Consider the following 25,395-nt stretch of genomic DNA (forward strand, 5'->3'; position numbering starts at 1 on the left):
TCATGTGCAGTTTTTTCTGTTGCGTTACGCTTAGCTCATCGGGAAAACTATCAGCCCTTTGGAATTCCATGTGTTTCACTGCATTTTCGATTTACATTCAGCCAGAGAATCTTTCTTATGTTTTAAGCCCCGACTCTTCTTCCGATTAATTTTTAGCTCTAAGGACTCTCTTGTGTTTCAAGCCTCAACTGACCTTCGATAATGAAAATATTGAAGTACTCTTTTCTGATACATGTTGTTTTTATTTCATTTTATCAGTTTAATATTTTTGTTACGCAATCACTCAGTTGTTAATTATTCTACAGAAAAAATAAACATATCCACAAAAAAGATAAAACACAACTATCTTTCTGTTTTCCACTAACCTGCAGAACCTCTACCATTCTCGCTTCAGTTCTTAACCGTATGCACAGAAGATTTATAAGGATACAGGTGTTTGCTTTCTTTCTTTTACCTATATCCGATTCAATATCATATGAAAGCATTTGCTTCTATAGGTCTGACATTTGGTGGGAGAGAGTTGAGTGGCGCATTTTCGATGGTGGAGTCTCCTACCTTTGACAAAGCCAGAGCAGAACAAACTAACCACAAGTCAGTGCTAGGACTGAATTAACCCAAACGCTACAAACCGGATCGAGCATGTATTATGGAGGTTATTAACCGGAATTTTTACATTAAAGATCTTGTAGTCTACAATGAGCCAGTCTTCTGTTTACCGGACAATCGAGAGGGACTGGAATTTCTGAATACACTGATATAGTGGAGTGAACATTTTTTGGAGACAAGGCAGAATTGGATACAGAGAGGAAAAATGGAAGGAATAGAGTGTATTTTAAATAAACATTTTATTATGAAAATAGAGTTAATGAGGAAGGGCGAACCGCTAGAACTGAATATCAGGAAGTCAATGAGAAAGTGGACATTAATGCGCGCAATTGCGGAGCCCATAGTGAACGAACAAATATCCGGGGCGGAAATCCTTGACAGATTACTGGCGGAAGCAACGAACCTAACGGGCGAATAGGTGGAACTCAAGAAAGTCAGGGTTCAGGTCAAACTGGATTTGGAAAAGGCAAAAATAAAGCATAGGAGATTAGGCTTCAAGAAATGAGACTGACCAGAGCGGAACGAGAAGCAAACCGTGAGGAATTCGACTTAACGAAGTTAGTCAGGCTGGATAGCCGGATAGCTTTTCTGCCGCAAAAAAATACATGCAGGTAAATATATATATATATATATATATATATATATATATTTATAATTATTTTTTTTACTATAATAATTAAATACCTACAGACACTAGTGTTTCATCCTTTCGGGATTCTTCAGTGCAGGGTGTCACAATTACTACCAGTCGAACGATTCGAACCCCGCGACACGAGACATCTCTGGCTCGATTAGCGGAGGCCGTATCCATTCGGCTACCATTAATCGTGTGAAATAGCGTTGAATTTTAAACATTTTAATTTAAATGTTCATTACGTCAGACAGACAGTGATCAAATCGTTATACGACGATCTACGAGTATTTAATATAAATGATTACGAGTATTTAATTCGTTCCGTTAAATATTGAGTATACGCGTACACGAGGAAATTTCAAAGAATTAAAATTCACACCGAAATTACGGAATGACCAGACATAAGAAAACGATTGTTGGTATTGATCAGGTGTTTGAATAAAAAATAAAAACATTAAATCGATTCCTCAGTGACGATAAAGACGGTAAACTGTGATTGAGATTAACCTTTAAAACATGTTAAAATCGTATTAGACTTTGTATAGTTTCAAGCGATGTACAAAATGGATTTGTCATGAGGAAGGCCTTTTATTGTATTTTTTTAAAAAGTTTATTAGCATTTTGTTTTAGTTGGAGATGGTGGAGACTAAATTCCAGACATACATCCGCTATCTTAAGCATTCCAACCGAGAGATCTTTTTTTAAAATTCTAAACGTTCCGTTTAGTGTGATTACATTTGGTTTTTTATGTAATTTTCACCACAAACAAGTCACAGTGCCACATTGATGTAGGCGGCAATTATCTGTGACATAATTTGTAGGGGAGTTGAGCAATAAGATGTCTGTTTACGTTACACTTGAACTTCTGCATGTCAGTAGAGTCAAGGAAACAGGAACCCGGAAGGGAAGTCCAAAGTCTATCAGTTATAGAGAAGAAACTATTAGAGTAGAAAATTTTCTTACATCTAGGGACTTCTACTGTGTAGGGGTGGGATTTTGCTGCTTGTGGAGTTTGTCGGGGGTATTTACATCGAGAGTGACAAGAGCTTGTAGTTCGTCAGAGCACCTTCCATTAAAATGTTGTGTCTGCACAAATAATTAACAAGAACACGAAAGTAAAGGTATACAATAATATATTAAGAAGAAAAGTTATATACATATTTACATGTCTTGAGATATATTTCAGTTGGAGATATTCCGGCACGTGGTGTGTTGCATGTCTTACTGGATGGAGCATGGGCGTCTTGCCTATTTGACAGTCGTTGCCGGACTCTCCCGGTATTGGTGATTGATACCTTTATATATCTCACTCACTCGTCTATGTTAATTATTGGGCGTCTCAACAACACCCTCCTCCCAAGATTTGAAGTCGTGTCGATTTCAATATCTTTTCCTCTTGGGATTCATTATAATTGGTTCTGTAAACTTTCTTTTCCTTCACCATCTTCTCGGTTCGGGCATGGTTTGTGGTGGTTCGATATCAAACGCTTCGTATAGTATATCAATTGGATCTTCCTTTTCATCAGGTTTGTCATGTTCGTTGTCTTTTATATGACGTTTTCTCAATTGATTTTGATGTCTTTTGCGTATCCATTTTGGAACTTTTATCATGTAGACCAAGTCGCCCATACATTTATCTACCGTACCAAACTCCCAATATGAAATATTATTTTTCATACATTTAATATATACACGATTACCAGGTTTAAACCTTTTATGTGATGTGTTTGATGGACGATTGCTTGCTTTGGTATTAATTTATCAAAGGTGATTTTATTTTTCTAGCAAAAATTAATTCTGCTGGCGATAATTTCGACGGTGTATGTTGGTTCTTAGTTATCCTGTACATTTGCAGCAATTGTTGTAATGCTTTATTCGTCGGGGTCCCTATTGAGTTTCTCAGTGCACGTTTTATCGTGTCTACGAACCTTTCCGCTAATCCATTTGGTCTTGGATGAAACGATGGTGTAGTTATATGTTTTACCTGAAAAGTGTCACAAAAGTCCATGAAATCACTTGATGTAATTATGTTCCGTTATCTGTTACTATAATGTCGGGCACACCAAAACGTGCAAATGTTTCATGCAGGAAACTTATTGTGTTATTTGTCGTCGGGTTTTTGAAACGCTTTACTTCAGGCCATCTGGAAAAACTATCTACTACGATTAGGTAGTATTGTCCTTCAGTCGGTCCAGCAAAGTATATATGAATTCGTGACCATGGACGATCAGTTTTTTCCAAGGTTTATGGACTATCGGTGGTGCCTTAGCGGCTAACACACAACCTTTACACTTGTTTACTGTTATTGCAATATCCACATCCATGTTACGCCAGTAAATGCAACTCCGCATAAGTGCCTTCATCCTATTTATACCCGGGTGTCATATATGAAAATCACGTAAGATCTTTTTCTGCAAAGTTTTCGGGATAACAACTCTTTCACTATATAATAAAACATCATTGCATACGGAAAATAGGCTTTGCGTTTTTCATCATTTTCCCATATTTTTTTCTTTATGTCTGTGATGACATCGTCATTTTCAGCCTCCCTTTTTATATCGGTTAACGTGACTGGTAATTATTTTATTATATTTGCCACCATGTTTTATTTTCTCATAATTCGAACGTATAGCTGCAGTTACTGACTCTTCAAGGGGTTCCTCCATTTTCGGTATAAGCCTTGACAGGCCATCCACATGACCTATTTTTTCGAATCCAGATGTTTTATTTGAAAGTCATAATTTAGCAAAATCGTACCCCAACGGAGTTGGCAATTTACCGTATATACTGGCAAGCCCTTTTTTGAGCCGAATATTGTCACTAGAGGCTTATGATCTGTTTCCAGTATAAAGTGTCTCCCGTACAGGTAACGGATGGAATTTCGTCACCGCGAAAATGATGCTTAACCCTCTTTTTCTATTTGAGAATGAACCTTTTCTGCCGGAAGTATTGTCCTGAATTTGTTCAGACTTTTTTTTTCGTACACTGTAGGGACTGCCCAGACGCAAGTTTCGATTTTCGATAAGCTGCCTGTTTTTTTTCGAGTCTATCTAGCTAACTATTTATTTTGTCTAAACCGGCGAACGGTACATTCCGTTTTTTCTGAAATACTGGTGTTGCACCCCCCTTTTTTATTTAGCTCGAACAAAGCCTTAATTTTATTGCATCTTCCCAGTCCAGTAGTAAATATTTCTGGGAATTTTCTTTTTTCGATAGTTTTTAATATTTTCTGATGTTGGGATGCAACTGGTTATTTGTCTACAAAAAAGCGTTTATTGGTTTATCTAAAAAATTGAATTTTTCAATCCAGTCAATTCCCAGTAAGTTCTCGCTTTCTTTAATTACGAATATTTTCAATTTCGTCGTCGTGCCATTTAAATTAATGGGCAGGATAACCTCTCCTTCGAATTTTATTTCGTCTCCTGTCACTCTTCGTGCACCTTTACTTGACTTTTGAAAAGTCGGTTTACCCAGCTTTTTCCAAGTGTTGGCGTTTATTAACGACAAATCCGATCCAGAGTCAAGCTGAAATTTCACTTGTTTGTCGAAAATATTTACTGATACATATTTTCGTAAATTATTTTTCCCTTTGTCGTTTGTTCTCATTTGGTGTACTCTATTTTTTGTTCTGCAGCAAACACTCTTATGTCCAACTTTATCGCAATTGTAACACCTGATATTTTTGTAAGGATAATCCTTTTCCAAATGTTTTTCATCACATCTTCTGCAATTATTGCCTGATACTGTCTTTTTATAATTCCTTTGATTATTATCGTAATTTCGTTTTCTGTAGTTATTATACTGACTATTATAGTAATTTCGTTTTCTGTAGTTATTATAATTTGAGTATTTATAATTTAGGTATTTTTTTAATTTTGACTAGTTTCAAAATTTCTTTGTCCTGAGTTTCTGACAGTTTTTTTTTAATCTTCCTAATGTATGCCATTCCTGCTTCTTCTATATCCCTGGAATCTTTTTTAGTGATACTGCCCTTTGGCAATCTTCTGCTAATTTCTGCAATGTCAGGCCTTGTTCTGTCTCTAATTTTGAGAGAACGCGTCTTCGGATCTCTGAATTTTTTTGTGGATACTAGATCCTGTGCAAAGATTAAGAATTTGAAATCGTCCATCGTGAGTTCCGATGATTGTAATTGTCGAAGTTTTAATTTACTACTGACACGTATGTTATGTTGTCCTGCTCATCAGTTTTCTTAAGATTCATACATGACCATCTCTTGTGGAAAAAAGACATGTTCAGTCCGAATAACTCCTTAAGAAGTTTTACGGTCTCAGCAAAATCTAACTGATTCGGTCTCCTTGGCAATATGAAATCAACAAATTTGCAATGTTCACTGGTACCAAGCTTTCGAAGTAATAAACTTACTTTCTTTCCATTTGGCCAGTTTTCGCAGTCTGTTTCGAAAATATCTTCATATCTCTTGAAGTAAACATCAAAAGTGTTATCCTCTTCCGATAGGTATGTGAACACATCTATACTGTTAACAATTGTTGTGTTGGAGAAGGTTGTATTACTTTCTTGCATGGAATTAGCTGTTAATCTTTCTAATAGTTCTTTCTGTTCAAGTTGCCTCTGCGCGAACCTTTCTTCCTGCCTTTCTAGACATTTTATGAGTCGTTCATTTTGTCTTTCGTCTCTTTCTGCGTATAGCGTTTGCTGTTCTTTTTGTAAGATATGCTGATTCTGCATGAACTGTGTTATTATTTTAACAACTTCCTCCATCTTGTTTTTTTTATTTCAAAGATTAGAAAAATCAGTCTATTTTACTAATTCACTTTTTACAATAACTACGAACAAACGTTTTTTAGGTTCGCTTTTTTTTCTTTTCTTTTTTGTATCAACCGAATTCTATCGATATTTTATTGTTTGCATTGAACCTTCCTTTTTCTCTTTTTCTATTGAGGGATAACAAAAAATGTATTTTATTTTTTGCTCTTAATCCGTTAAGTTTTGATTATGTACAAGAAACATCCTTTCTTGGTGCAGCTGAAAAAAAATCACTTTTCTCCTTCAAGACAATTTGCATGATTTAGTTCACGGTGTACTAGCGAAACCACCTTTTTTTGTCTTTGACTTTCGTAGTCACCTTGAAATGGTTATTGGTATTTTGCCTTCAAGTATCCAGTATTCGAATATTTAATTAAAAATACTTCTATAAAAAATTATCTTAAAACTCTTATTTAAATTTATATTTATAGTAGTACTAAGCATCTGTTAATAGGATTGCCTCATGACAACAACATCTACTCCAGAAAGATGAAGATCGACGCTGATAACATGCCCGAAACAAAACTGTAATTACACCATTTCTTCCAGACCTTATAATCTAATTAAATAATAGAATTATAAAAAATATTGTTCCGACAAACCTAATCCTTACCTCATTGCCAGGGGGGGGGCAGGTATGGATTAGTAAAACCAGCGCACTACAAGAAGTGTAGTCTTGTCTACCAAAATTCGAATTTTATTGTAAATCAGATGAAAGAAGTAACAGGCGATGTTGACCAAAGTTAACACCTTACACAGCCTAACATCACAGGTGCATTTCTGAAATTTATTACCTCACAAGCATATGAGAATATAAGATAAACAGTATATTCTTTGATATGAAAGAGGCATTTCTAAATGAATGTTTCTGTTTAAAACACAACGAAACCATGATGCTTGATTTTTTTTTAAATTTTAAACTTAAATTCAAATAATTATCACCGCACATGCAGTTAGGTTAGACATATAAAATCAACACCAGGTTCTGTGATATGGCCGGGGCGCGTTCGAAGTGATTTTTCTATTTAGAGCACAAGTAAAGCATGAGATGTGACTTCTGCATTTAAATTTTGATTCAAGCCATTATATATGAAGAAATAATTTTCTAACACCAACAGTAGATTCTTTACAGTGCAATGTAGACTGCAGTTTATTGTGAACTTAGCCACTACAATGTGAAACTTCCACTGCGAGGGTCCCCATCTAAAGCAGGCAATCAATTGATTTGAGTGAAAAATATGCGATTTTACCGATTTCGATGACAATAAAAATATGGGAGTGTGAAACATTCATTGATGGTCATTTAATCCCGGGCAACAACAGGTCTCCTTGTTTGTTGCTTTCTATAGATCATCCTTCTTAACTCAGACAGTTTCTCGTATGCAAATTAATGCTTTTATATTTATAGTTTAATTAGCCTGGATGTTCCGGCATTGCCCTGGTGTTTGGAGGTGTGTGTTGAGCAAAATAAATAAATAAATAAAAAATAACCCTAAAAAGTAGAAAAGCAGAATCGAACCCGTACCGCAAAGGAGGAAAAGAACGTGAAAAATGTGACGTCTTTGCTGTAGCGTCCATCACAAAACCGGAAGTGACAAAGGTTTAAATTAAGTATAGTCAATCGAAAAGAGGAATGACTTTTGAAAATATCGGTAAAAAAGCCACCCTTCCTTGTAGAAAAGTGTCCAATATAGAGCGTAGAAATTAATGTTTTAGGCAATTTTTCGACATTTGTCTTTCAATGGATCCAGCTTCAAAACGAGACTAATCCTGTGAAAATCCGTCACCTCTGTCAAAAAGATTTAGGCATACATACATACATATATACATACATACATGCATACTGCATACATATATACATTAAAACAGACAGGTGAGATTTATATTATAGAAAGCACGTAAAAAATGGCATAAAGTTTGTCGGCTCGAGTATGGTATGATAATTATTACCATTGACAAAATACAACATTGAAGACGTATTTTGATATTAAATAATGCCCATAAATTTGGAATGTCATAAAACGGAAGAAGCAAACCAATGGACATCAATCGAAAAAAAACCCAAAAAAACTCCAACAAACCAAAAGAGACAGGTGTATTGCATGCAACATAACTAACTGCCTAATAATTCCGCCGTAATGCTTTCCGGACTGATTCTGTTTCGTGGTAGAACTGAATAAAATCTTCCAGTCTAATAAAGAAAGTCCCAGGAGTTTATCTTTAGAGAATGTGGAATCGTTTAATACAGATGAACTGAAATTCGGAAGATTACTTGACGACGAAAATGGAACACAAGTAATTAAGAAAGACTGGGCCTAATTCAAACCATATAATTTATCAACCGAGTTCATTATTGGAATTTTTCCCCCGATGATCAATTAGATAGAGTAGGTAATTACATAAATACACAAGCACGCAAACATACGGATATATATATATATATATATATATATATATATATATATATATATATATATATATAGTGAAAGTTTGGATGAGAAAAGTCATTGGAATCGTCGATATAGATCGGCTAAAGAGAGCTTGATATGAGGACCTAAAACGGTTCACTTTGAAACCGACGGTACCGACGACTTGTCTCATCTAAACTTCTGAATATAAAAATACAAATATATTGAATTTTTTTTATCTATTATAGAGCATTCTTTTTTCCAAAATATAACTAAGTGTGTGTGTGTGTATATATATATATATATATATATACTTGTGAGTAAATGAATATATATATATATATATATATATATATATATATATATATATAGAGAGAGAGAGAGAGAGAGAGAGAGAGAGATTTCTTGTTGGTTTTTTAAACGATAAATACGGTCAAATAGCGTCCTCGCCTCGGAGAAAATTTTACTTAGAAAATCGCCCATATTTTATTTGGACTTGGATTAATAATAATCTTTTTTACATTATTTTTTAAACGGTATCATTGATGCTAAAGAGATGTAGAAACCTCGAAACATGCATTTCCGAAGATTACTTATTTAAAAACAATAAAATATAAAGAAAAATATTATTTATCTACGTCCAAATAAAATATGGGCGATTTCTAAGTAAAACGATCTTTGAGGTGGTGACGCTACTTAGCCGTATTTGTTGTTAAAAACAGCAACAAGAAATATGTATATATATATATATATATATATATATATATATGAAATTTATTTATACAAACATTGATGGCTACATATGTGCATACATGTTTCTGTAATCACCCGCGTTGGGGGATTATGTCTTCAGGCCAATATACAGACCGCAAGACAAAAATACTACATTCTCAAATACCTTATGCCATAAACCCCAAAAGATGGGATAGATAAACATAAAAAAAGGGAATATAAAAAAGGGAAATTAAAAAGATCTCACTTGTCCTCTCCCCGCTCATAACCCCACCCATGTTACATTCTAACTTTGTAAACGAAATAAGAAAATGTTTTTGTTTGAAATATCAGTTCTCGACGATAATTCTTGGCTTGAAGACGTAATCTCCCAACGCGGGTGATTACAGAAACATGTATGCACATATGTAGCCATCAATGTTTGTATAAATAAATTTCATATACCTGCTCTGTTTACTCATTGAGCACTCTTTGGTAGACATATGTTGTTTCATTGAATGTACTTCTAGGAAACTAACTTCTACTGGCTATATATATATATATATATATATATATATATATATATATATATATATATATATATATATATAGCCCATCTCTATTTTTGTTTGACTATGTTTTAAAAGATAAAACATTTGTCAAATTATTGTGAATACTTATTGTCAATTTCAATAAAATGAACATCGTTACCGAAACGATCGTACAATCGAATAGATTTCTTTTGTTTTTCCTTTTGAAACTGATTTTTAATTCACAATTATGAATCGTTTTACTCAATACTATTATAACTCTAGAATGGCAATACCTATTGAGCTTATTATACAGGGTGTCCGTAAAGTTACTATACAGTCTTACAAGTTATTATACAGACACCCTGTAATATATTAACAGTACAGTAAGATATTGTATTAAAATAAATAAAAAGAAATAACACCTTGATGTTTATAAAAATCTCAGAAAATACACGTGTTACATCCGAAAAGACTGTAACAATCAAGGCAAACAATTTCTATGACAAATATTCAAATTGGAGACCTTCAGCTCCAATACATTCTCGACAACGTGACACCACACTCTGACAAACTTTGGTGCACAAGTCACGATCAAGGTTGGCAAATGCATCAATAACACATTGTCGAAGATCTTCAACACTTCTTGGCTTTCTCGAATACACAGAGTCTTTGATGACTCCCCAGACAAAAAAGTCCATTGGCGTTATGTCTGGAGATCGTGGGGAAAATTCCGATCCATTTATCAGGAAATGTCTCATCCAGTAAATTTCTGACAGCTGTAGCATAATACAAATATAATACAATAAAACAATAAGACTGTATAGTAACTTTACGGACACCCTGTATATCTAAAATATAACGGGCACTGTTTTCTTTTAAAAGCATTACTACATTTACCAAGGCTTTTAAAATTGTCGTAGACTCTTGAAAATTCAGTATTGCTGACTGATCAGTTTTTATGATTTCAGGTTCAAATAAACAGCTATAGCAGAATTGCATACGGCATAATCACGTTGACACACCAATTCCCGTCAGATCACCAAAGTTAAGCAAATTTAAGCCTGGTCATTACTAAAATGGGTGACCAATTTGGGAAGTCCAGGTGTAGGAGGACGTCGACACCTCCCTGCAAAAAGTTGCAAAAACCTAACGTCGTCATCTCCCCTAACGAGGATTTACATGCGACTGGGGACCGCTTGTGAATTTCATACTCTCATGAAACTTCCTCCTTCGGAGGAAGCCGGTTAAACCCTGAATAGGGTTGGTGATGACTGCATACACGCTATAGCAGAATTGAAATACACTCTACTAAAGCCTGATTGTCACAAATGCAATCTGGACATGAGGATACTTTAGAAGAAGGATCTGCAATAGAAATGACACAGACTGCTTTTGGACCATCTTGCATGTTCCAAATAAAAAATACGTGGATAACGACCGTCGTGTGTCTATAAAGACAATACGTGCACAGTTTCATGCCAGTGTTGGAATCGTATACACAATTATTCTCGAGGAACTAAAGATGCGGAAGATTTGTGCGGAGTTTCTCCCGAGGGTGTTCAGAGAAAATCAGTAAGAAAGACGTTTTAATGAAAGCAGGGAGATGATGGAGCAGATTAATTCAGATTCTGCAGTTCTTGATGCTTTGATAATGTACGCTGAAAGATACAACTACAGCTATGGCCCAAAGATTTAGACACAGAGTTTAGAGTGGAAGCATGTTGGCTCTCTCAAGCTCAAGAGGGCCATACAGAACAAATCCACCCAGACAATCATGATAATCCCCTTTTTTGACAGTACGGGTATTATCTATATACCCTGGGTTCCCACTGGACAAACAGTCAACAAAGAATGTTATATTGAGGTTTTAAGAGAATTCAGGAAGAGATTCCGCCGATAGAGGCCAACACTTTTAAATCGTGGCATTTCTATACGGATAATGCACCTGTCTACAACTCCAGACTATTTGACCAAGATGGGCATCAAGACAGTTCCTCGCTCTCTTAATAATCTAGACCTTGCTTCTTATGACTTTTAGTTATTCCCTAAGCCCAAGAAAACCTTAGAAGCTCTCCTTACGAGACAATTAATGAGATGAAAGAGACTGTGACGAGGGTGATTGACACGTTCACACAAGAGGATTTCAATCTGGCTTTTTCAGAGGTTGTTGGAATATTACACCAAGTACATTGCGGCCGGAGGAGATTACTTCAAAAAACACTAGATGTCCATACCTGCACTATCAGTAAATGTGGACATAAACTAATTCGAAGAACCTCGCATATATATATATATATATATATATATATATATATATATATATATGTGAGTGTGTGTGTGTGTCTGTGTGTGTGTATATATATATGTATATATATATATGTGTGTGTATGTGTGTGTGTATTGTAATTGTTTGTACTAATTACTGTGAATATTATCGATTATTTATAATTATATATATTATATCGCGTTAAATTTTATACAGGGTGCGGCAAAAATATCTCCCACATTTTGATATACGATCTTCCCAGTTCTCCTCGTGCAATTTCTGATAAACATCAATTTATATAGATGGAACTGCACATCAGTATGTAGAATCCTTCTGACTGTTCGATCAGTCAATCCCAAAGCCAAAGCATGTTTGCGAGTTGAACATGTAGGTGACTGAGTAAAAGAGAGTCTACACAGTTCGAATACTGTCTGGCGTTCGAGTGCGTCGAGACCATCCAGATGGCTTTCTTTTAAGTGCCGAACATGTAGCTCTGAATTTGCAACCCATAGCTGTATTAATTTTCTATCTGGAACAGCATCATGCCATCCTAACTTGTAATGAACTTGCAAAGCTCTCTGCATTGCAGTTACAGAGTAACGTCCTTCAAAAACATGTTTACAGTAAATACACAATGTACACCAGTCCAAACGATATTACTTGATGAAGCTACCTAAAAGAAAACAAATGGCAAGTAATTAGAAAAATGAAATATGAAATTTGAAAAGATGGTTGCACACACACATAAACACATACACACACATATGTGTGTGTGTAATGTAAACTTCTAAATTATTAATTAAAAAGCTAAATAAATTCTATACCATTTTGTAAATCACACCTTTAAACCATTGTACATTTACTTAAGCCACGTTCAACACGTTAAAAGTTCATTAACAATATAGTGTTAAAAGTCTAGACGTTCGAAGGTATTTCTGCCGCACCTATACTATAAGTCAGAAACGTAATGAATTAAAACATGTATGATTCTATTATTGTCATAAATTTTTATTGTTATTCAAGAAATATATGACTAATCAAATACACGTGCTTTCTATTGCTATATTACTTGTTTCCATATCATTGTTTTCATTTTGTTAACGTATTATTGTTGCACTTTTGTTGAGTAATCAACCTTCATATTACTCTGTATGTACGCTTAGTGTATGCAATATAAAAATAAACAACAATATTGAAGAGAGAAAATTATAAACGTTAATGAACAGAATCTTTTGAGGAGTCCGGAGGCCGTATCTGCTGAAATCAAGTCGAACGAAATATAGTAATGATGGCGACATTCGAGAAGACAACGTAAACAATAAAAACATCTGAAAAAAAAAAAATAATAAATCGGAGAAAAATAAGAAAAATAAAAAATATTTTTTTAACTATTTTTTTCTGCTCTGAACTTATAATCTTGCGTACTTTCCAGAATTTTGTGTTCAGATAACAAAGAATTTTTGTAAAAAGAATAAAAAATTATTTTCCAAAGTATTTGAAAAAAAAATGTATAGTGTTTTTTTGGGAGGGTGATTGGTGATTTAAGCCGAACTTTGCGATATTTTGACAAATAATATATCCCGAGGCCTATAAGTAATGCCGTCTGCAAAGAGATATAAAGCAACACACACACACACACACACACACACACACACACACACACACACACACACACACACACACACGTATATATATATTAGTATACTTGGGCAGCATTTTTTCTCTAGTTCAAGTTTCACTAAAAAGCAGGGACAATTCCTGTTTGTTTCTCTTACAATACATTTTTTTCTTTTTGTTCGAGTGTGAAAAAAAATAAGTCGTCCTCAGGCGAGTGATGAAATAAAATTTAAAAAATGCGTTATGAGTTTAATGAAAAGATGATTAAAATCGTTGAAAATACTTCCCCTTCGTATTGGGTCCTGGATATGACCTTAAACTATATCCGATGGTGAGGCCCCAGCTGGCGGGCTTTTGGGAGTGTGGAGCCACCCTTTAATTACCATTGCTCCCAGGTCCACTCTGACCCGGACTGGTAGTACCTGTAGTACCTATGGGTTAAATAGAAACCAACTTACAAAAAACAAATATATTCTATTAAAAAAAATTTATTCAAAATCACCGGATTCGGCATTAAATAACCTGGAAAGGGTTGATATGCCATAAAACAAAAACAACCAACCAACCCTTCGTATTGAGCATTTGCCAACACCTCACACCACACGACACTCCCAAAACCAAATTAAAGGACATACTAATTAAAAACATCGCAATTTTAGTCATCTCACACTGTGATCTACACCGCGCAATTAGTGAAGCCCTACTAATCCGTATGAACAAAAAACAACCAGTGACCTGGCTCAATACGGAGGGGGAGGCACGATTAAGTTCCTTTAAGTATTTTAAACGATTTTAATCGTCTGTTCATTAAACTCACGAATGCAATTGTTTATTTTATTTCATCATTCGCCTGAGGACGAGTTATGGAAGTTGAAAACGTTCGTGAATACGCAAATTTCTTTTCACACTCGAACAGAATGTTCTTCGAACACTGGCCCGCCAAAAATAAAAAAAAGCATTGTAAGATAAACAAACAGGAATCGTCCATGCTCATCAATAAACTTGCATATATATATATATATATATATATATATATATATATATATATATATATATATGTGTGTGTGTGTGTGTGTGTGTGTGTGTGTGCGTGTTTATCGTGTGTGTGTATCACATTGAGCTTCTTAAATAAGGATTGGTATATATTATAATATAAATAAAATATATTTCTACAGAATATATATATATATATATATATACTAGCAGAAGTACCTGTCATTGACTGGGTTCAAAAACAGCCTACAGAAAATGGACTGTGATCGATGAAAGTATGATAGGTTATGAAAAGGAGGGGGTTGTAAAGAGATAGGTTTTGATACTCAAAAATTTTACCCTAAGCAAAATATGATGAAAGTGAAGATAATTTTCGCGCAAATATATTTTTTTATATCAACTTTGTTTCCATTGGTAGCCAAGAGTGACCAACAAAATGATGTTTCCTTACAAAGAGAAAATGTTATATATATAATAATATAAATATACAAGAAATAAATTTTACCATAGTCAATAAAAGTTACTTTTATGGTAGAAAAGTTCATTGGTTTGTATTTTTAAGTAGTTTGTATTAAAAAAATAAATTTAATTCACGAAACGGTGTAAAAAAATCAAAATGACAGCGACTTTGAAATGGGGAGCCCCGTTTTCAATTTGAAGGAGGGGGACCTGAGCATTCTGTGTCAACAATTTAAGAGAGTTCCGTCAACGTAAGGAATAGTTATAAACATATTTTAATGTTTTCCGTTATTTTGTGCTTGAGGAATATTCGATTATGGCATGTGTAGTTTATATAAAAATTCATTTAAGTAGTTATCGCCTCAAATTTCGTTTTAATTTCGGTTCGCTGAAATTATTTCAAATAAAGAGCATTAAAAACTATTTCAAAACAAAGAAAACATGAACTGAACTTTTATTTACTATGGTCAAATTTATTTCTTGTATATTTATTTTTTTCAGGAAGTAGTTTTTTGGCTTTTCTTCTAAACACTCTTACAAAATAATATCGACGAAATGTCGAAAAACAAAGAAACAAAAACAGTTTTGAAAATAATGAATCTTTACTTACTTTAGTAAAATAATCCGAAACAGCAAAATGGGATATTAAAAAAGTAAACACGTAATTACTCTAGTTTTTTAAAACAAAGAATCGATATAAATATTAATAAGAAGAAAATGGCGCCCTTTTCAAGCAGAACAGCTTCGTTTCAGCTTTACAGTATTGAACGGTGTAGTATTGCGCCGTTGGATTAAGGGTTGTACTATTGTAATGTAATGAACACGCAGAAATGGTTTTAATCAACCGAGTTCCTTCTAGTCAAGTGGAGAAGGAAAAAACCGAGTTATGCAAAATTTGTGTCGAGAATTGTCTAAAGTTCCGACTTTTTTTTGGCTTTCACTTTAATAAGAACGTGAATTTATGAGGTGAATTTATTTGACACAATATGATTCAACTAAAAAAATAAATAAAAGCTAACGTGAAGATTAAAGTTAAGGTGGTATTGTGGGCCCTCACCCCTTTTAAAAAAACTTTATACCATATTTCTTCAAACTAAAACATAATTATCAAAGTATACTTACACAAATAGATACGAAAAGTGTTTGTTAAAGTTTGTGCCATATTTCCCTGTAGTACAGGCGAGAACGCAGAACCCACAGTTTTATTATACCATCTCTATTTAAGTTGAAACATACTTATCAAAGTATACATTATGTACATCTATATCAAAAACCCTTGTAAACTTTTTTTTTTTCAGTTTGTATTTCCATACTTAGGGAGCCAGGCGCGAATGCAGACCCCATAATTTTATGAACCACTGTTCTGCCAGTCAAACATACCCATTCCTGATCCTCGGTACATCTTCTATCATTATATGTAATCATTTTTTTTTTAAATAGTCAACCAAATAGGAGCCTATTCCTGACCAGGCACACACACACGCACACACACAGAAGTTCAACTTTATATTATATATATATATATATATATATATATATATATGTGCACAGTTAAGATTATTTCCTTAACCCATGGATTTTCTATGTAGTCTCATCTCCTCAGAAGAAAAGTCATTAGCAAATATTAGATCGTATTCAAAATTGTGTTGTTATTAAGCACATACTAATAAAATATATTTAAAAATTAATTACATCTTCTAGGGGGCATAGATAAAGAAAATAGATGAAATAAAAGTACATACAATGAACAGAAAATGAATTTATGATATCCGGGTGTTGCGGTAATCCTTATATAGAGAGGTATACTGTGGGCAGGATCCTAATTCTTTGAAGATATCCAGATTGTAGGTAGATTCCAATTTATTGTAAGGTATTTTTGTCCTTAGTAATAATCATTTGAGTATGGAAAGTCCGGGGTACATACCGTCTTCATTGTGAGTTGATATAGTCCCTGTATGAAGTGTGTCCTGGAAGCTAGTTTTTTTTATATAAAATTATATATAAAAGAAAAAAACCTGTAATATTTTTGATAAAAACTCAGGATAGAGATTTGTCAAATCAGATATTTTAAAGGAAAACTTGAAATACAATGAGATAATGTTCACACTCTACTAAGGTAAAATGATCAAATCTATTATATATGGTGTGTTTTTGTCCCTAATTACATGATGTGAAGAGAAAAACATATGAGGAATGTAAAATTTGTGTCTGCCCTTAAGCGCTCGACCAGAAGGGAGGCGGGGGTGTAGACGTATAAAGGGAAGAAAAGAGGAAGCTGACCGGCGTTAATATAGGGTGCGCATTGATCGTGGCGTTTTCGGTCAATCCGATATATTGGTAGGGATGGTTGCTATAATCCTTAGATTGGATGACAGGGGTGGGGGAGGCTTTCTATTAAGCATACGCGTGCACTTCAGGGTAAAGAGATAGGGATGAAAAAAATAAATGAAAAAAAAATAATAGAGTAGAAGTTATTTGATTTAGGAAAAAGTGAACTTAATAAGTAAATTATTCAAATAAAAAGGTTGGCTTTTTGCTAATGTAAGAAAATTCTATAAAGTTTAATGTATCGATATGTAGAGCCGTTTATCGGAGTTGTGTTGTAAATAAAACCTTTATAAATATATGTCACTATGTATTATATATGATTTATTAATCCGAAATGAATAATCTTGAATGATAAAATTCCGCGTGAAGTAATGATAGGGAGGGACATTTATGAGCTATATATTATGAGTTATAATCATTGATGTGGAGACGCCCACTAATTAACATAGTTGGGCGAGTGAGATATATAAAGGTATCAATCACCAATACGCGGGGAGTTCGGCAACGACCGCCAAATAGGCAAGACGCCTATGTTGCCTCCGGTAAGACATGCAACACGCCCCCTACCGGAATATCTCCAAATGAAGTATATCTGAAGACATGTAAATATGTATATAACTTTTCTTTCTAATATATTATTGTTATACCTTTATTTCCGTGTTCTTGTTAATTATTTGTGTAAACACAACAGTGGCGACGGGAATTCGAAAAAAGTCTTACGCAGGATAAAATCCACTATTAGACACAAGAATTATATTATTCTGTCCTTTAAAATTATGTTTTTTTTAAATGAAATTTAAACAAAAAAAAAACTATAAATTCCATTTGCTCCATCAAGTATATTGAGCTATCCTCTTTTTGGGTGGGATTGTCTTATATAATATTAAGTCCTAAAATATTCTGTAAAACTCAATACCACAGGATTCATTAATCTGTGTTCCTATTCCTCTCAAGATTCTAATATATATATATATATATATATATATATATATATATATATATATATATATATATATTTTAGTCATCGACATACAGACCTGTTTCGTTGTTTCACAACTCATCAGTGCCGCTAGACTAACACCTCTCCGAAGCCGAGGATTGAACCTAGAACCGTCGTGATGACAGTCGGCAGTCCTACCCCCTGACTACGGAATCGGTGGCCGAAATTAAACTGTCCGAACGTCTATTTAAATAAACATCCGTCCGCCACTCGTAGAGGGCTCAAACGTTTGTTTGTAAACAAACCGCGAGCTTCGCATTATTTCAGCTAAATTAAGTAGCGAGTAAGATAATTTACGAGAACGCTCTACCGAAGAGGGGAGCTTTTTATAAAATATATTTTAGTCATCGACATACAGACCGTTTCGTTGTTTCACAACTCATCAGTGCCGCTAGACTAACACCTCTCCGAAGCCGAGGATCGAACCTAGAACCGTCGTGATGACAGTCGGCAGTCCTACCCCCTGACTACGGAATCGGTGGCCGAAATTAAACTGTCCGAACGTCTATTTAAATAAACATCCGTCCGCCACTCGTAGAGGGCTCAAACGTTTGTTTGTAAACAAACCGCGAGCTTCGCATTATTTCAGCTAAATTAAGTAGCGAGTAAGATAATTTACGAGAGTGCTCTACCGAAGAGGGGAGCTAATTATACATATATATATTGATATATATATAGATAGATATATACTTATATATACATAATTAATATATATAATTATATATATATAATTTTATATATATATTGTATGGCTTTTATATAATAGTATATATATATATATATATATATATATATATACATCTATGTATATTTTTACAGCAAGTCTCTATTATTGCACGTCTAATTGAACACGACAGAGTAATTCTTTTTCGATTTTTCTGGGTATCTTTTCCATTCGCCGAGCGGTTTCGCTTTATCTCAGCCGACATGTTGTATAACATGGCGCCCAAAATTTGTTGTGCACCCATATTCTACTCAAGCACTTTCTATTATGCGTTCGATTCTCATCAGGAGAGATTGTTGGAGTCTTTTTCTTTCTATTTGAGGCTTTGTGTATTTATACACCGTATGCACCGATAGAAAGCGCTTGAGTAGAATAATGCTAAACAACTTTTGGTCGACATTTTATAACGACGCCGGCTTAAATAAAAAATGACCGCTTGATGAATGGAAAAAATCGGAAAAAAAGAATAACTCTGTCGTATTTTTTCAGACGTGCTTGTATATATATATATATATATATATATATATATATATATATATATATATATATATATACATGTGTGTGTGTGTGTGTGTGTGTGTGTGTGTGTGAATTCCTTCCGCATAGGTTCCGAAATGGCTAAGCTTATCTTTTGCTAATTTAACACAAAGCTAATTTATATATCTGGCAGCATTCATGGATATGTTTTGTACAGAACCTCATCCGACAAATGTCGTCAATCGAAAAAATCCGATCTTAAATATAGTTTTTCTCTCTTATGGATACAAAAGAGGAATTTTTGAATGGTAATATTTTAAGTTAAAAAATCTTAGAAAATCATGTATTCTTAAAAAAACAACAGCAGATCTATTATAATCTGGAGATATAGCTTTTTGAGCATTCGACTATAGTCAAATAATCCCATATTCATATTGTTTTATTAATGAGTTTAATTTACGATAAACCATAGTTACCATTTAAAATGCTCGCAAATCATTTCTTCGTTTGCATATTTTAACACTAAACATTAATCAGAAATTAGTTTTCAAGGTAATTCATCGTCAAACACAAATAGCAGCTTACATGATATTGTTAACAAACGCAGACGGAATTTTATGAACGACATTATCATTATTATTATTGTATATGTTTTTTGCAACTTAGTCCACCGGGAAAATTATTCCTCGTAATATATAATAATGAATAGAGGATTGATCCTATAACAAATCATACGCAATCTACATAAAATAAAATATCATGTTTAAGTGTATTGCACGATCCGGCAACGCCAGGCTACCAGCTAATATATATATATATATATATATATATATATATATATATATATATATATATATATATATATATATATAAGGGGGTAAAATTAAGTTTACAAAGTAAATCGAAACAGCAAACTTTAAAAAATATTATAAATAGTAAAGACTTTACTTTATAAAGACGTAAAAGCTCAATAAAACCAAATCGGAAATATAGAGCTAAGTTCAAGAATTTAAGAAAATATGATGACAAACACTTTAGCGAAGTTTAAAACCATTATAATTAATCGATAAGGGAACATAAATAAAATGGATTATCCTTAATCCGCGGAGTTTCGAAGGAAATATTTTCCTTCTCATTTGCTTGTAAATTATTTAATGAAACCGAAAATAAGGAGCAGATCATACTAGCGAAAAATAAAAAAAAACAAACAAACAAAAAAGCAGTAAAGCAGAGGGAGTGGGGAAAATTTCAAATTATTTCACATGGACAGGATGTCTTTCGAATGTTTAAATTTGGATTCCCTACTTTTAGCAACATTTTTGGATTTTACTCTCTTTGGATTTTACACTTGTCATTTATTTGAACTTCCATTAACGTGAAATTATTTTCCATTTTTCATCATTCCCTCTGCTTCAATGTTTTTTATTTTTACGATAGTATTATCTACTCCGTATTTGTGATTTTATTAAATACTTTACAAGCAACATCTCATTCCGCATGTTGCTAACTACTCTCCTCTGATGAAATTCCGTCGATTAAGGACAATCCATTTCATTTGTGTTTCCTTTCTGAAAAATAAATGTTTTTAACTTTTGCTAAAGTTTTTTTTATATATTTTATTCAATTCTTTTACTTATATATATATACATATCTATATAAAATGGGTTAACAAATTCCAACGAAAGAAAGATGTATATTATTTCAGAAGAGCCAGTCCCCCCCTCCTCACACATACACATTAGTAACGACCTCGGACCACAGCCGCCTTCCTAAGGAAGCAAATAACCCCAAAATACTATAAAACAATATACACATTCCCAAACCAATAAAAGCAAACACACACACGCACACACACACGCGCACACACACATCAACACACACACACACACACACACACACACACACACACACACACACACACACACACACACACACACACACACACACACACACACACACACACACACACACACACACACACCCTACCCCACCCTAAAGGAAAAGAAAAAACATTAGCTGAAAGAGATAGCGACTACAGCGAGGTCAACGTCTCCCTGGACAAGCCAAATAAAAAAGCAATAAAAATTCAGCATACCAATGAATAATAAACACTTACAAGCCTCCACCCCTTGGAAAAACTTCAAATTAACTACGAAAATCGCCATTTTTACACATTTGAAAATAATTTCTGACGAGGAGGCATCACAGACCGTCTGAAACGCGCGTAAACGATTTCAATGACTTAAAAACATTATTACAATGATCCAAACATAATTCTCAATGAAAAACCAAGACACGGAATAATAAAATAATGTTAAAAAATACACATTGTTGGTGACTACTCCCTTATATATATATATATATATATATATATTTAGACAGTAGAGTTTAGTTTCCTAGAAGTACATCCAATGAAACAACATGTGTCTACCAAAAAGTGCTCAATGTGTAAACAGAGCAGGCATATTAAATTTATTTATACAAACATTGATGGCTACATATGTGCATACATATTTCTGTAATCACCCATGTTGGAGGAGTACATCCTCAGGCCAAGAATTACCGTTTTAGGAGTTTTCGACGGTAATTCTTGGCCTGAGGACGTAATCTCCCAATACGGGTGATTACTGAAACATGTATGCACATATGTAGCCATCAATGTTTGTATAAATAAATTATATATATATATAGAGAGAGAGAGACAGAGGGAGAGTGAGAGTGAGAGAGAGAGAGAAAGACGGAAAGACGGACAGACAGAAAGACAAAAAGAGCGGAGGACAGATGTAAGAGAAAGCTTGTATGTACTAGCGAAAAAGAAAATATATATTTGGGTGCGGAAAAGAAAAATGGTGTGTAAACGAGCAATAGAGGGAGAATGAGAAAAATCTAAAGAGAAAAAGTACGCGGAAACTTTTGATTAATAAGATAGATAGATAGATAGATATATAGATAGATAGGAAAGAAGACTTGAAGAACAAGTAAGAGTGTGTTTACTATAGAGGTATTTATTTGCTTCCCCACAAAAGCAAATTAGACACAAGGTCGTTTTTTTAATGTGGGGAAAACCAGCTCCCCCAAAAGGGGGCACTCTGGCAGTATCCAAATAATTAGCAATCGTCTGATATGAAGGGTTTCCCCCCACATCGATCAAACTTAATTGACTTCAAAATTCCCGGCCCGGGTAGGCCAGGCATTTACGTTACCTATGCCAGAAAATCTTTATGTGAGTTAAAATATGTGTAGAAGTGTGTGTGCTAAAGAGAGATAAAAAAGCGCGTTTGTAAGAAAGGGTGTGCGTAAAAGAAAGAGAGAAAAAGAGGGAGAAACTACGTGTGTTTCTGAGAGAAAGAAATAGGGGTTGTGTATCTAAGAGAGTGGGTATGGTTGTGTGTTAGAACAAGATAGAGAAAGAAAAAATGTGTGTGTAAGAGATAGAGAGAAAGGTGTGCGTGTGTGTGCGTATGAGAGAGTAAGTCTTTGTGAGAAGGAGAAAGAAAGATAGTACGTGTGTTCGATAGATAGAGAGAAACAGTGTGTGTCTATGTGTGTGTAGAAGAGAATAGCTGAGTAAGAGAGAAACAGAAAACATGTGCGGGTATGTGAGACAAGGAAACGGTCTGTGCGATAGAGTGAATGGGTTTGTCTGTGTCTGAGAGGAAGGGGGAGAATGATGGAGAAATAAAAACAAAAAGTGTGTTAAAGAGAGAGGCGAAAGCTTTGTAAACAAGGGTAGATAACTGTGATCGACTTGCTGAAATTATTACAGGAACATTTTGCTGCTGGCTAAATCATCTTGTTTTGCTTTGCGTCTTCAAAGTTTGAAGATTCGTATCGAACCTCACTAAAAAATGAAATTATTTGACGTTTATTTTTATCATTTGTAAACACACACACACACACACACACACACACACAAAGTTGTTCTGGTTACTTTTCTTTTATTTAAAATTGCGATAATCTTGTTGCAGCGATAAGAATATTCAATGTAAATTCTTAGACATCTAATAATTTCATATCGTTCCATGTATGACTGCGTAACAATTTTGGAATATATATATATATATATATATATATATATATATATATATATATATATGTTACTATAATTATTTTTAATGCCTACAGAGATTAGTGTTTGGGGGTTCATCCTTTTGGAAATCGTCAGTGCAGAGTGTCACGATAACCATCGGTATATAAGAAGAAAGTCAGATGTGAATATCAAGTTCAAATGTCGTCCCTAGCCGGTGTGTAACACCGATCAGAGGAAATGATGACCATTAAGGGTTTTGCAGTCTTGCATAGAGATGTCGACATCATCCAATATACATCACCTGGCCTTCTAAAATGATCATCCATCTGGTACTGACGAGGTTCAAGGGATCAAAGTTAAACGATTTGACCTTTGAAAACTCTACCAAACTCCTTCGCCAATTGCAAAGGTTAAATCTTTTGTAACTTTGACCGCTTGGCAAGCAAATCTTCGCACAAAAACCGATTAAAAATCTTGCTGTATGTCTGAATACACTTTATGTAAAATTTATATATTTAGACCAAAACTTGGCTAAATAATTTGGGAGATACCGCAAGGCCAATTTTTTTAAAAACTTTGACCCCAATTTTGACCCCTTAACATTTATTCTTTTAAAAGGCTCAAATCAAATAAAAAGTTAGATCTATGTACAAGTAACAGCCATCTAAAATTTCAAGTGTTTAGACCCCAAATTGGCGGAGAAGTTTGGTAGAGTTTTCAAAACTTACATCGTTGAACTTTGAGACGTTGACAGCCAAATTTCTGATCGAAAACGAATTAAAAAGATTTTACCCAACTCTCAATACCAATTGTGTCAAATCTCGAGTCTGTAGACTGAAAATTGACAGAATAGTTGGATAGAGAAATGTACACACACACATACACACAGTGACAATTTCAAATTTATAGATATATTAGCAGTTCCGTCCGGCTTTGCTCGGACCCTATGTACTGTTCATAAGGTTATGTGCATATGTATATATTAAAAAGTGTGAATATGTAAAGTAATGCCTTTCTGTATAGTAGTCTTCCTTAACTACCATAGAGAAAAGAGAGACAGACATTTTCACTTTTATAGATAGATAGATAGATAGACAGATTGGATGCAATATATAGTAATGATTTAAAAAATATGAAAAAAAAGACCCATGCGCCACCACCGAGAATCGAAACCAAACCGTTCAGCTCATGATTTATTCTGCCTCTGCCGTCAATGACTGGGCTATGAAAACGTATTTACTGCAAGGTTAAAAATTAAAACATGAACCCATATCTACTACATCAGGCATTCGTAATGCCCGCGTTCGACCTTCACCTGGCAAATTTCATTTTTTAAAATTTTCACACTTTTGCACCGATTTATCCGGGCTAAAACTCAAATATAAAGTTTTGCATGGATTCAAATACCTTATATATGAAGTTTCATGTCTGTAGACCAAAAACTATAGGAGGAGTTTGGTAGGCAAAATTTGTTAAACAAAAATATATACCTACTAGCATTTCAGCCCGGCGTTGCCCGGGTGTTTGAATGTGTATGTTGAGTAAAAAAAAAGTGGTAGTAGGAAGGCAGGCTCGAACCCGTACCGCAAAAGAAGGAAAAGAACGGAGGAAAAACCTGACGTCTATGCTGTTATGACCACCGCCAAAACGGAAGGGACAGTTTTTAACATTACGGCTAAACAATCGAAAGGAGAGGAAGACTTTCAAAAATATTGGTGAAAAAAGAAAAGTGTCCAGTTTAAGATGTTTTTAGCCAATTTTTCGATATTTGTCGCCTGAAAGGTCGAACTTCAAAACGATACTGATCTTGAGAGAATCCATCAC

Source organism: Euprymna scolopes, chromosome 20 (genome assembly GCF_053919585.1).
Source record: "Euprymna scolopes isolate OS-2025 chromosome 20, ASM5391958v1, whole genome shotgun sequence".
Classification (NCBI taxonomy): Eukaryota; Metazoa; Mollusca; class Cephalopoda; order Sepiida; family Sepiolidae; genus Euprymna; species Euprymna scolopes.